Source organism: Capra hircus, chromosome 18 (assembly GCF_001704415.2).
Source record: "Capra hircus breed San Clemente chromosome 18, ASM170441v1, whole genome shotgun sequence".
Lineage (NCBI taxonomy): Eukaryota > Metazoa > Chordata > Mammalia > Artiodactyla > Bovidae > Capra > Capra hircus.
The window spans coordinates 34049022-34062088 of record NC_030825.1 but is presented as its reverse complement, the minus strand read 5'-3'; the positions used below and the strand labels follow the sequence as shown (position 1 = coordinate 34062088).

Below are 13067 nucleotides of genomic sequence, written 5' to 3'. Positions count from 1 at the left end.
GAATTCTTTAAATGTGTACAAGGTGGCTTACCTCCCGCGAGGAAAAGACATTGCTAGGAGGCTGAATCTTTGAGCTCTCAAAAGACAGAGCACTAGATCCTAAGCTGGGAGACTGACTTCAGCTCCAAACCTGGCTCCATTGTTCACTGTCTGTACCCCTGGGTTAACAAACTCTTCTCAGGGCCACGAAGGTGGTTGAGTCCAGAGTAACTAATTGTCCATAAGTTTTCGGATTCTATGGATACATTCATCTCCTTTATCAGCTCACTAGTAACTGAAGCTATTTTTATAGGATGTTGAAATATTCAGATGAAACTTGAAGACTTAATTCTAGCAGCATGACTTGCCACACAGTACTGTTTTAGACTCACCCTTGCATGTGTCCATATGAGATGACACTCATCTCATCGTGAGTGTCCACCAAGTGACTTAGATGCAGAGGCCAAATGCAAGTCATGATCTTTCCCCCCTAAACCTTTACCTTGTCCTGTGTGCCACATTTCAGTGCCAGCATCAAAATTCACTGAATCTGAAACATGAGTGCATCCTATATACCTCTTATCTCCAAGAGTAATTGATTCCGATTGGTTTACTCTCTGATTATCTCTGAAACACTTTATTCTCTCTACCCACACTGCCACCATCAAATGCAAGCCAGAGTCCCTTTCTCCAAGATTCTGCTGCAGTTGCCACCTAATAGATCTTTATGCCTCCAGAGTTACTTTTCCCTCTGCCGACTCCAGCGTGATCCATCTTTCATACATATCCTGAACAGTGTCCCTAAATCCAGATAGTATGTTGCTCTGCTACTAATCCTTTCACTTTGAGGCATCTGAATTCCTTCTCAAGCTTTCAGGACCCTCTAGTAATGGGCCCACTGTTCTGCTGTTTAGACCCCCACTCAGCTGTTGTCTCTGCACACCTGGCCTTCACTGTACTCATCCACTCTATGTCTCCTCCAAGGCACAACCTTTATTTCACAGAGCCCAGTGATCTCCCTTTCCTCACAAGCTACCTTTTACTCATTTCATATCTTCGCTTGCACCTCACTACCTCTAAGGATTTCTTTCTGATTGCTGAAGACTGAGCTATGGGTGTCTCCTGGGCTTTAGTCATCAAGATTATACCATTTAGGTATCTGTCTTCCTTGTCAGACCTGGAGGTTCTTGAGGATTGGCTTTATTTTGGGACCACTGGGTTCCTGGTTGTAAGCACTATTCTGGCCCCAAGTAGGTTCTCAATAAATATTTACTAAACATATGAATAGAGACTTTAAGATAAGAAAGGGGCCCTGATGTTACCACACAGAGAAAAGTCACAACACTGGCAGCTAACAGGTATTGAGTGCTTATGCTATGTCAGGAACATAAGGTCTTTAAAGGTATCATTTCCCTTAATCTTTGCAAAAACCTACTGTGATAGGCACTATTAATATCTAAGATTTTATAAATGAGAAAACTGAATTTTAGAAAGGATAAGTAACTTGCCTATGGCCATATTGCCATACTTTTCTTTTAATCTTCGGAAGTTTGACTTTAGCCAGAGCTTTTATCTTTGAGCACTCCTCTCTTTTGTTTTCCCCATGAGTGAATCTGGTCCATTATGGACAAAAGACATGTCCTCTGTGGCAGGCTGAAGACTTTTTCTGCAGCCCACACAAGCTGTTTTTACTTAGATGGTCAGCCCCTGTGACTGGGACATGTAAATCTTTGGTGATTTTCCAGATGTTTTTCACTCATGTTTTAATGTGGGTTTGTTTGGGGACAAAATTTCAATTTGGGGAGCCCTCCCGCATCTGCTTCTCTCACGTTCTGGTCGACATTTGTCTTGGGAATAAACCACTGAATGAAAGCACTCTTAGTGGAAGCAGGGCCATACTTCCCTGCAAATGTACCAATATGATTTGGAAATTATGTGGCGGGCTCCTCTCACATTAGCATATTTTGCTCTGAAGCCTGGCTCAGCAGAGGAAACGCATCCCTCCTGTGGAAATGCCTGTGAATGACGATCATCTCATTTCTGCCAAGCCAAATAGGTCTCTTCATTTCAGCAGCCCTTCGAATTTTTCAATAGGACATGCAACCGACATTTCCTATTTTTCTTGATAATACTGACAATTAGAATGAGGTATCAGTGGAACAGAGTCAGAAGTTAAATAGAAAGTACTTCAGTTTAATTTATCTTCTAGGAAATTGTTTTTTCTTCCACTTTGAAATTAAGAACAGCCTGTTTCTAAGCGTTCTGCATTGCTTTTATTCCAAGGAGAGGAAGGTAAACTATCTTGATGTTTGCAGCACCCTTAAAAAAACACAGCATGGTACAGATGGAACAGTCCTTAACAGTCCTTTGATCTTTCAGAACAATCTTCTTGTTTTAGACAGAGGATTTTTTTTTTTTTTTTTTTTTTTTGCCTAGAGAGAGGAAAGGGTTTATTCATGATCATACTATAAGGTTTTGGAAGAACAAAATGAAACTAACCTACAACTTTGGCTCAAGACTCAGATTCTTGATCCTCAATCCGTTCATGATGCCAGCATTTCTTAAACAGATGCCTATGATGTACTGGGACACAGGCAGGGATAAAGTAGCTTCCATTTTCTTCAAGGAGCTTACAGTCAAGGAGCTCTGTATAAAGTACCCAGAATCCTAATAGGAAGAGAAAAGAGGGATACGGGGGTTGCGTAGAGAGAGAGAAACATGTTTTACAAATGGTGATGAAATGGTTTGGACTTACAGGATCAGCTCTCCAGTTGACTTCTAGGGAAATCCACTTGAACTTCTGTTCTTGGTACATCTGACTGACTTAGGCATCTTCCCAGAGCCGGGGAGGGGTGACCTAAGCAGCTACAGGACAGAGCTTCCCGGCTGTGCTATTTCACTGAGCTTTTAGTAGGGCAGTGGGGCACAGATAGAATGTCTTAAAGTGAAAAATAATTGCTCTTAGACTCATGAAAAGTGTACACACATTGAGACCCTCCTGACTGATTACTCAGCAGGGGCTGTTCTGTCACAGGTCACTGATTCTCTTTCATTTGCATAAAAATCTTGAAAAGCTGCTTGGAGCGGGGGCAACTCACCTGTGCTGGAGCATCCTCCAGGCTCTGCACTGTCCCTGACAGTTTGAAATGTTGGCAGCCTGCCTCCTAACCCCCTCTGCCTGCTGGGTCTGTCTGTGAAGGCATTTCCTATTTTGGGATGTAGGCCACTGTGGAGAAAGAGGCCGAGTTTCTGTCTGTGGCTGGTGCCATGAGAATCATAAACAGACAGTCAGTTCACTTGCTGACTCCTTTGCAGATCTTCAGTGTGCATCGTGTGACTGTCACTGACGTGATCAACCAAGAGTTAGGAAGCTCCTGTGTGCCAGGCAGTGGAAATGTCCTACCTTTGCCAGAATCAGTACTGAAAGGACAAACTTCAACTGAAGTTGTGATTCTCTGATCTTGCTTTATTTTAGGACTGATGAATACAATGCAGAGACCTTCCTGATCAGAACAGTGAGAGCTGATCAGTGAGATGCCCGTATGCAAACACTGGGCTACGTGATTTACGTTCATTGTCTTGTGTAACATCACCAGTGCTTTGGTATGTGCCGTCGTCCTGCTTCTTTTATGATGAGGATGCTGAGGTTCGGAGAGCTTAATGAACTTGTCGAGGGCCATACAGTGAACTCTGTGTAGAGTCGGGGCCTCCACGCCCCCAGGCAGTACCGTAGTGCCCCCAGTGTGTCTCTTCTGAGTCTTTGGTATCGTGCTTTCTGATCTTAACCAAGTTGGAGGGCGGGGTTCTATTACAGTTCTTTTGGTGGTCATGTCCTAAATCTCCATGTGGGCCAAGTGCTTCTGGCTAATACAGCAGCATGCTGCTGAATGTGTGTACTGAGTGAGAGACAACCCATGGGGAGAGGAAAAAAGAATCCCAAATGTGTTCATTCATAAATCATCTCTTGGAAAGCATTCCTGTTTTAGGCCGTGGACTAGGTGCAGCTACAACAAATGAACCCGATGCATCTGTATCTACACAACAGTTGTATCAAAACCATGTCTTTAAAGAGCACCCCTTCTTCTGATGGAGACAGGCCAGCAGACAATAACCATGGTGTAGAGTGTTTTGGAGGTAGCTCCATGGGTTTGTAGGAGCACAGAGGGACAGACTCCGATAGAGGAAATCAGCAAAGGCTTCAGGGAAGAGATGACTTGTGGGCTGAGATACGAAGCATAAGTCAGGATTTACCACGAGACAATCACGAAGGATTTTTTAAACAAACAGAACAATGCAGAGGTTCTTGAGCCAAAATTTTCATGACTAGGTGGTTTGTTTATATATATAGTAAAAGTGGAAGTCGCTCAGTCGTGTCCAGCTCTTTGCAACCCCATGAGCTATGCAGTCCATGGAATTCTCCAGGCCAAAATACTGGAGTGGGTAGCCTAACCCTTCTCCAGCAGATGTCCTGACCCAGGAATCAAACCCAGGGGTCTCCTGCATTGCAGGTGGATTCTTTACCAACTGAGCTATCAGGGAAGCCCAACTGTGTACATATATACATGCCTATATATATATATATACACTCAAAGATACATATATGCAAAAATATATAAATATAAATAGACAAGACAGTTACAAGGTCTATAGAAAATTAAGTATCCTCCAATCCTATCTTCTAGTCCCTCCCTCCTTTTGTGGAGGCAACTCCTAGTTTCAGTTCTCTGTGTGACCGTTCAGAGAGTTTCCAAGTAGCCATGAAGCTACAACCGCACGCGCCCATGCACTTGTTTCCTGTGCATTTGTATACACTGGCAGCACCCAGCTGTAAGCACTAGCATGTACACTGTTCTGCACTTTATATATTTTGATAAAAAAAGAGAACTTTAAATAGTCCCTCTTGTTTTTGTTTTTTGCTCTCTGATTTTAAACTATTTTAAAGTTTTAAAACATTTCAAACCTACAGAAAAGCTGCAAAAATATTATAGTACAATTAATTCCTATAAACCTTTCATCTAGAGTCATTGATTTTTTTTAAAAACATCATATTACTCACATTCCATGCAACAACTGTATGAATTTAATGCCTGACCGAGATACAGCTTGGACATCAGTTACCCAGACACCTAGGTGAGCTTCCTATCTCCCCTCAGCACTTATTTAGTAAGATGACCAAGATGTACTTGAAACCAAGAACACATTCCTGTCTGTGTCCTTTTCCCTGAGAGTCCAGAAACAGCAAATGCACCCTCAGGATGGAGACAGCAGGAAGGGCCCTTCTTTTGACCATGGACTGCCCATCTGATGCTCATCTTTGGGAAAGGATCAGTTCCCGTCTCACTGAGCACTGGATTCTCTGCCAGGTGACCGCACTCTCTACACACTTGCCTTCAGGACCCAGGGATCCAGGATGGGAGCAGACAGTCCCATTGAAATCTAATCACTTCATTTCCGACAACCAGTCATTTAGATAGTGTGACTTTTCTTTTTTGCTTGTCGGCGTCAACACGGCAGCTCAAAGGCTGGTGTAGGATTCCCTCCTTTCAAAGATCAAAGCGCTTGAGCTGCTCAGGTTTATCTGTGCATTTCCTCTGTGCATTTCATGGCAAGAAATAGTTTGTACTCCATGTGAGAGGGACTTTGAATACTGTGACAGACGGTAAGTAGACCAAGAAGACAGAGTGATATATGGCTTTGCAGTCAAGTGCTCTGGGCCCAGGGGGATTATTTTCAGGGATTCATTCATTCTCTCATCAAATAATTCTTGAAAGACACCGTGACATTCTTTCATGCTTTGCAAGACCTAGGCATGCTCTGTGCAGGCTGGGCGCTCAGCGTCTGTAGGGTGATAGATGAATCTGGCCTGAAGAAAACAGGTGAACCTGAGAGGGATGGGGTGGAATCTCCAGGGAATGACTTCCTGGCCATTCAGTAACTGATTCATTCATACATCAGACACATTTACTGACTGCTTGTTGTTGCTCAGTTGCTCAATCATGTCCGGCTCTTTTGTGACCCCATGGACTATAGCCCGCCAGGCTCCTCTGTCCATGGGATTTTCCAGGCAAGAATACTGGAGTGGGTAGCCATTTCCTCCTTCAGGAGATCTTCCTGACCCAGGGACTGAACCTGCGTCTCCTGCATTGGCAGGTGGATTCTTTACCACTGAGCCCCCCGGGAAGCCCTGTGCTAAATCTACACATGCATCTGTGAGTCACTGCACTTCCCGTTCTCATGGAATCATGTGCCAGTGATGGGGCTCCCTGACCCGATTCTAAGTCTACCTGTTTCCTTCAGTTGGGCCCATTAGGCAGGTTCAGCTGCTTCCAGAATGTTTCAGGACAAAAATCAGGCCACTGCCCGACAGCCCTCCCAGCTCCACGTGCTTTCTAAGCCAGAGACTCATCGTTTCCTTTGGAGGCCACTAACCCAAATTACCCTGTGCCCTGTGGGGGCCTCAGAGCTCAAGGCAGTTTGAGAGAGCAGAGAAGGAAGGGTAACAGGACGAAATCTGCCACCAACTAATCGTGTCTGCTGAGGGTCTAGAAGACTGCACCTGGACACTTGGCAGACACCTCTGTGTGGAAGCTTCAGAAAAACCATGGAGGGGCCGTGAGTTCATCTTCTCAGGAGGCTCTGAATTTTAGACTCTAAGCACCATTGGAAATGATGTTAGGTTGCCATAGCAACCATTTTTGTTGAAAGAGAACGGATGTTTAAAAGTTTGGCCACACACTTGCAAGGACTAGTGAGAAAGAACCCCTCTAAAGGAATGTCTGGCAAGTTTCCTTAAGGATCACATTTCTGTCCATAACTGATGGTATTTTGGACTTCTCGACACTCCCAATTTCTCTTCAGAATTTCCACTTGAGAAATGGACTCAGGAGGATTGTTATTCATTGCCCCTAAACCATTTACATCATGCTTTGGGCAAAGAAAAGGCCTTGGACTCTTGCATGGCCTCACTCCTGTCCAGGGCTTGTGCCGGACCCCACAGTGGCAGGGAGCAGCCTGTGCTCACATGGAGAGGGCCAGGGTAACTGTGACTGGGTTCGTGGGAGCACATCCAGCTCCCTGATCTCTTCCCCAGTCCTTTTCTGCCGAGCTTCAGAAGAATGGGTTTTTCTAAAGTCAAAACTGTATGGAGTTCCTTTCAGTGAAAAGCCCCAAGCTTCAGAAGTTTGTGGCCCTTAGCAGGATAAACTGCAGGGTCCTCTGCCTGGCTCCTAAGACTGATGTGATCCAGCCGCCACCCCCTCCCATCTCCTGAAACCTCATTCCCTCCTCCCAGTTAACTCTCCATCTGTACTATGTTACCGGGAGTCCTGCCTATCATGATGCTTAGCCCTCCATTCTCTTGGGCTGGTTCTCCTTCTCAGGCTCCATTTGTCTGAAGAGGTTGAGAAGGACCCTATCTTCCAGCTGGGGTTCTGGACCGGAGTCCTTGGTTCCTTAGGGGTCTTGATATGTCTTCATGCGCATCTTTGCCTTTATGAGCTCTTTTTTTTTCTATTAAAAAAAAACTTAAATACTGTATTTATGATTGCTTTGGTATGAAGATGAATATAAACTTTAACCTCAAAGATCAGTTTTTCTTCCAACTTGAAAAGAAACAAACATTCCTGTGAGCCCCTAGAAATATTGTGGACTGCAGGCACTCTGTCTAATGAGGAGCCCTGGGGGCTGGGCCCTTTCTCTTCCCTCAGTCTCAGTCTCTTCACACGCCTGATTCCTGACTATTTAGCATCTTTCCTGACATCACCACCTGTAAAGCCACACCCAATGCTTTGTTATTCGTTATTTCATCCTGCTGTCTTATCCCTCACAGGAGTCATCCTAATATGTGAATATCATGTCTGTTTCCCTCCATGGTTTACTTGTTTATTGTCTGATTCCCCGGTGAGAGTCTAAGCCCCCTGAGGTTCAGAGATGTGGTCTGCCTCGCCCACTCCTATATCCCCAACATCAAGAGCAGTGTGGTCCAGGCTAACTGTAGCTCAGTAAATAGTTCTGACTGAATGACTTCAGCCAATACCTAATTCTTGAACGTTTCTCTTATGAGTCGGCAGGAAGATGATGGTGGGTGGCCGGCCTTAGGAAATCGTGTGGGGCCGAGGGCTGGAGTGTGGGCCTCTCCGTATCGCTGGCTTGTTCAGAATCTTCAAGCCTCTCTCCTCTGCTCCTCATATTCTCTCTCCCCCTCTGGGCTCCTCCTGGGCCATCATTCAGATTTGAGTGACACCGGTTCCCAGAGCACTCCTCTCTGAGGATGCCAACAGCTGCATAATGGCTTTCCCGCATGTGCATCTGTGCATTAACACAGGCCTTTCGGGCCTGCGCTGGCTTGCCTGACCCTTCTCCCGCCAGGAAGGAATGTGCATCTGTAATACTCTGGAAAATTGGGGCTGACATGTAGCTTGGTACCCGAAGTGGTTTCACTCAAGCAAACATAGAATAATAGCCATGCACTTAAATGCTTGAGCGGATATCAATTGGAAGAACGTTCCAATAATCCGTTGTTTATGAAGCCCGTAGTATGAATTTTCGAAATAGCACTTAAACCCCACTTTATTCTTGACAAATGATGTTTGTAGCTGTTGAGATATTTTTATTCAATTATGTGCCGGTGTTGTGGGGAGAAGGTTTCTGACAATAGCAAAGACATAAGCCATTTCTATTGTGCCTCTTTCACTATTCCCATTGCTAAACTCGACTGGACAGTTCATTAAGATGAAAAATTAACAGCACATGCTTTGGGGAGAATAATCATGGAACATGACAGCTTGTGGAGGCATTGGCATTCAGAGAAGCAGACAGATGACAAACGTGCTGGTCTTCTGAAGAAGCGGTGATCGGTCAGTCGGTCGCGAGCCAGGCATTTACCGAGCGCCTACGTGTGTGTTCATCCCTGAGCTGAGGTGCTGGGGGAAAGAGAGTGCAGGCAACACAGCCTTTGCACTCCAAGAACATACCGTCACGTTGGGTAGGCTGGGCAGATTTCAGCTGTCAACCTGGAAGCGCCAGAGGGGTGTACATCAAATGCCTAACACTTTGGTGCTGACTGTAAATTGAGGAGTAATTCATTGTGGATGTCGGTGAAGATTTTTTACACCTTAAGGAAGAACAGGATGTTAAATAGGAAACTTTATTCTAAATATAATAGCTGCTAGTGGCTATAATTTTGTTTTTGGGAATTGATGAAATGTTCTAGAAATAGATATGTGTGGATTGAGGTACAACTTGGAAGATTTACTAAAAACACTGAACTATATATTCTTTACAAGGGTAGACTTTATGTGAATTATATCTCAGGAAAGCTATTATTTTTTAAGTGTTAAATTTCAGTAAATCTTGTATGCGTTCAGAGAGAGTTGACCATAGTTCCAAAAGAAAGAAGGGATGAGACAGACTAGCATGGATAGAAAGGAAGCACATACCCATTTTTCAGATAAGCCAATGAAGAGTCAGATCAGTTTGTCCTTTGCCCATGAAGCCACAGTAAATAGTCAGGCCACGACTTCACTTCTAGCCCTTCTTGGCTCCAGTGTTTAGATGCTTCCCCCACCACACTGCCGGTGCCCAGAAAAAAACCAGCTCCTGCAAATAGCACAGGAACAGTGACTTCCCTCTGCAGAGCACCGTCGCCTCTCTCTTCTCTCCTCTGTTCTCACGGCATCCCTGTGACAGTGACTGGTGCGGGCGTGCCTGCATCCGTGGAAGTGGGGTGTGTCTAAGGAGAAGGAGACCACGTCTGCTCTCCAGTCAGCATAAAGAACCCTGGATTCTCTTCTCCAGGCATTCAGGGTGCTTCCAGCTCTACTTAGGGCTCTGTCTCTCCCTGGACCTGTATATGCATCCCATTTCTCCAGTGCAAGCAGAATTTCTAAGTGAAACCATAGAGATGTGGGATCCACAGATATTTAGAAACAAGGCCTGGAATTGGGTGTCCTGTGAGTGTGACATAGAAGTCAGTGCTGTTCTTTGGAAAGAGCGGATACACGTTTCTACTGTAAAGCACATGTCTAGATTAAAGTCACTTACATCGTTATCTCCCCTGCAGTTCATAAGAGAGCTTTTGATGTCATTCTCAGCTTACTAGTGTAAATAATGGCTCGCGTTCTGATCCTGTTGGACAGGATGGAAACCTGACTCGGGATTTATAAATACTGCTGCACTGCATTTACTTTCACGGGGACATTTTCTCCCCCAGCAGACACTGGAATAAACAGCATCCTGGGAAACAGCTGGTGGGGGAATCACGACGCATTAACCTAAGCAGCGAGATCAAAACAAAAGCTCTGTTTGCGATCTCCCGCCAGAGCCCACATCCCGGCAGTCCCCACTGTTCAGCTGCGTTCAGGATGCATAAATAAAATAAGATCTTTGCAGAGTGAAAAGGAGCTGAGCTTTAGGAAAAGGGTGTGTTTGTCTAGCAGCAGAATCCTCTTTCCCAATTTCATTACAGTTTTCTTAGCTTTTAAAGAAGTTAAAAGAATTTTTTAAAAACAAAAGATTAATACTTTCTGAAATATACCCCTGTCTGTTTCAGAGGGTTTGCTTTTTTCCCCTCATCGAAGGGTCTGGACTGGTGGCCTGACTCAGGGCTGGGAATGCCCGGGTTCTAATCTTGTTTCATGCTGGAAAGTGACTGCTCTGGGCACCTCTTTACTAATTTGTCAAATGTGGTCAACAGTGGGGTGATTATTGTAATCGCCTGATGATCAGCATCTACTCTGTAGGGATTTTGTGACAGTGGCTGGTGGTATTACCTCTAAAGCACTTAGAACAATGCCTGTCATGTGAAGAGGGCTTCCTCAACAGGACTCAGGGTGGAGGTGATGGTAGTGTCTGAGTCGATACAGTTCCAAATATCCAGGTATTTCCAGATTGGGTCCATGTAGACAGAAATCTTTAGTGGTTGATGGAATCCAGATCATAGTCAGGTTTGTATAGCACGTGCATGCAGGCTTACCCTGGAGGGCTGGCGCGCTCTCGAACTGGCCTGAGTGTTAGCCTGTGAAGGTAGCAAAGTTAGTTCCCATGGATGGGGTGCTCCTCTTTGCAGAAGGACAGTGCTAATTAAAGTGTCCCAGAAAATGCAGGACAGCAGTGCCTGGGTCAGGGGCGGGAGGGGCGTGGGGGCGGGGGTGGTGTCACTAAAGGGACCTGGGTTGGAATTTTGGGTATCCCTCTAACTGTGACTTTGAACAGAACAGTGACTCTCCTGTGCTCATGACTCGTTGTTTCTGTTTTTAATGGAAACAAAACAGACCGTCTTCCAGGGTTGAAGGACTTGCATGATTAAATTGTGAGACTATACGTTCTTCCTCCTTCCCCAGCAAGAGGCAGCTCAGTAAGAGGAGCAGGAGTGATGGCCTCCCCCTTCCCCCCACCCAGGCATCATCTCAGCTCCCTTGTGAACTGACTACTGCGACTTCTGCCAAGAGCTTTAACTCCACAAAGCATCCACTTTCTCATCTGTTAAAAAGGTGTATAGATTCCTGTTGCTGCTGTAACAAACTGCCACAAACCTAGTGGCTTAAAACAACCCAACTTTAATGTCTTACAGTTTTGGAGATGAGCAGCCCAGCATGGGTCCTGCGGGCTAGAATCGAATTGTCAAATTGTCGATAGGACTGCATTGCTTCTGGAGATCTGAGGGAAGAATCTCATTTCTCGTCTTTATCGGATCTGGGGAGGCCTCTTGCATCCCTCGGCTCATGGCCTCTTCTTCTGTCTTCAGAATTCATCACCCCATCCTCTGCTCCTCTAACCCATTCTCTCTGCCTCTGTCCTTCCTGCCTCTCTTTTATAATGACTCTTGATTACATCGAGTCCACGTGAATAATCCAGGATGCTATGCCCATCTCAAGACCTTTACTTTAACCACTTCTGCAGAGTCTTCTTTTCTGTACAACTCAATGCATTCATAGGTTCTGAGAATTAGCACGTGGACATTTTTGTGAAACCTGAGCATTGTTTGTACTCAGAGGGCAACTGCGAGGATCGGATGAGATAATGCGTGTAAAACACTGAGCACGATTCCCAGCTCATAGGAATAACTCCCTAAATGTGTCTTCTCCTGCTCAGAATCACTGATAATGACATTTGCTTGCATACCTCCCAGAGACAGCTAGGGACTGCCACAGTTGTAACTGCCCTGCTCTGCATGCTGGAAGGACAGTGGCCTTGTTTAGCAGTGACTGGAGGCTTCCACTTATCTCAGCCCTGGAAGGAAGCCAGTCTTCAGAGACAGTTCTATCTGAACAATGCTCCCTCCAATAGTGTTAGCCTGGCCAAGTTTCACCTCCTTCTAAGTGTCCTCTTTCTTATTGCAAACTGAGGTTAGGAGCAGGGGCTTGGCTCAGGAGCTCTGGGGTTCAGTGGCTCTTCTGCTGAAAATCTATAGACTATAAGAAATGGTCACACGTGAGCCCCCAAAGGTGCAGGTTGATGTTAAGGGATGTTCTCTGGCTTTTCAGGGAAAACCGCGCATTGCAAAACAACAGCAATAAAAACAGCTCTCGTCTTCTCCTGCCTTTCATGAGCCTTCAGGAGGGTTCCTAACTGGGTGCTCCAGGTTGGGCCACATGATAGGGTAGACAGGAGCCTGGCACTGGGCACTTTCTGTAATGAGTGGATCCCAGACAAGTGAGGATCTGAGCTCAGGCTTCTACGCTTAAGGTGAGGGTGGTGGTGGTGAATTCTATTTAGAAGATACATCAGTCATGGATACAGTGTTGAGGAGGAAAAAAGCAGAAAGAGGAAGATGCCTACTAGGTGTCAGATACTTAAGGGTGCTCTCTTTGTATCACTGAATGCCCATCACTTGGCCCTGGGTAAGGGGAGCGTTTTATCTTCCTTTTTCAAATGAGAAAACAGAGCCTGAGAAAGACTGACTAATTTGCCTGAGGCCTCACAGCTGGCAAGTGTCTGGAGAAGGAAGCTGAATGAATACTTCAGATTCCAAAAACGGGGCTTCTTAGCTGTAGCAGGGCGCCTGCCTCAGCCCAGGTGGTCCACTTTCCCGGATGCACATCACACTCTGTGAGGTGACTTGGTGAGCCCCGGTGGTCTCCACTCTCCCT

The 13067-nt window shown here is 45.5% G+C and overlaps 1 protein-coding gene across 2 annotated transcripts in view; it reads left to right on the top strand.

The window, feature by feature from the left end:
• CDH11 (cadherin 11) overlaps positions 1-13067 on the top strand; it is a 152418-nt gene that overhangs the window by 65103 nt on the left and 74248 nt on the right. The gene's annotated exons all lie outside the window — the stretch shown is intronic.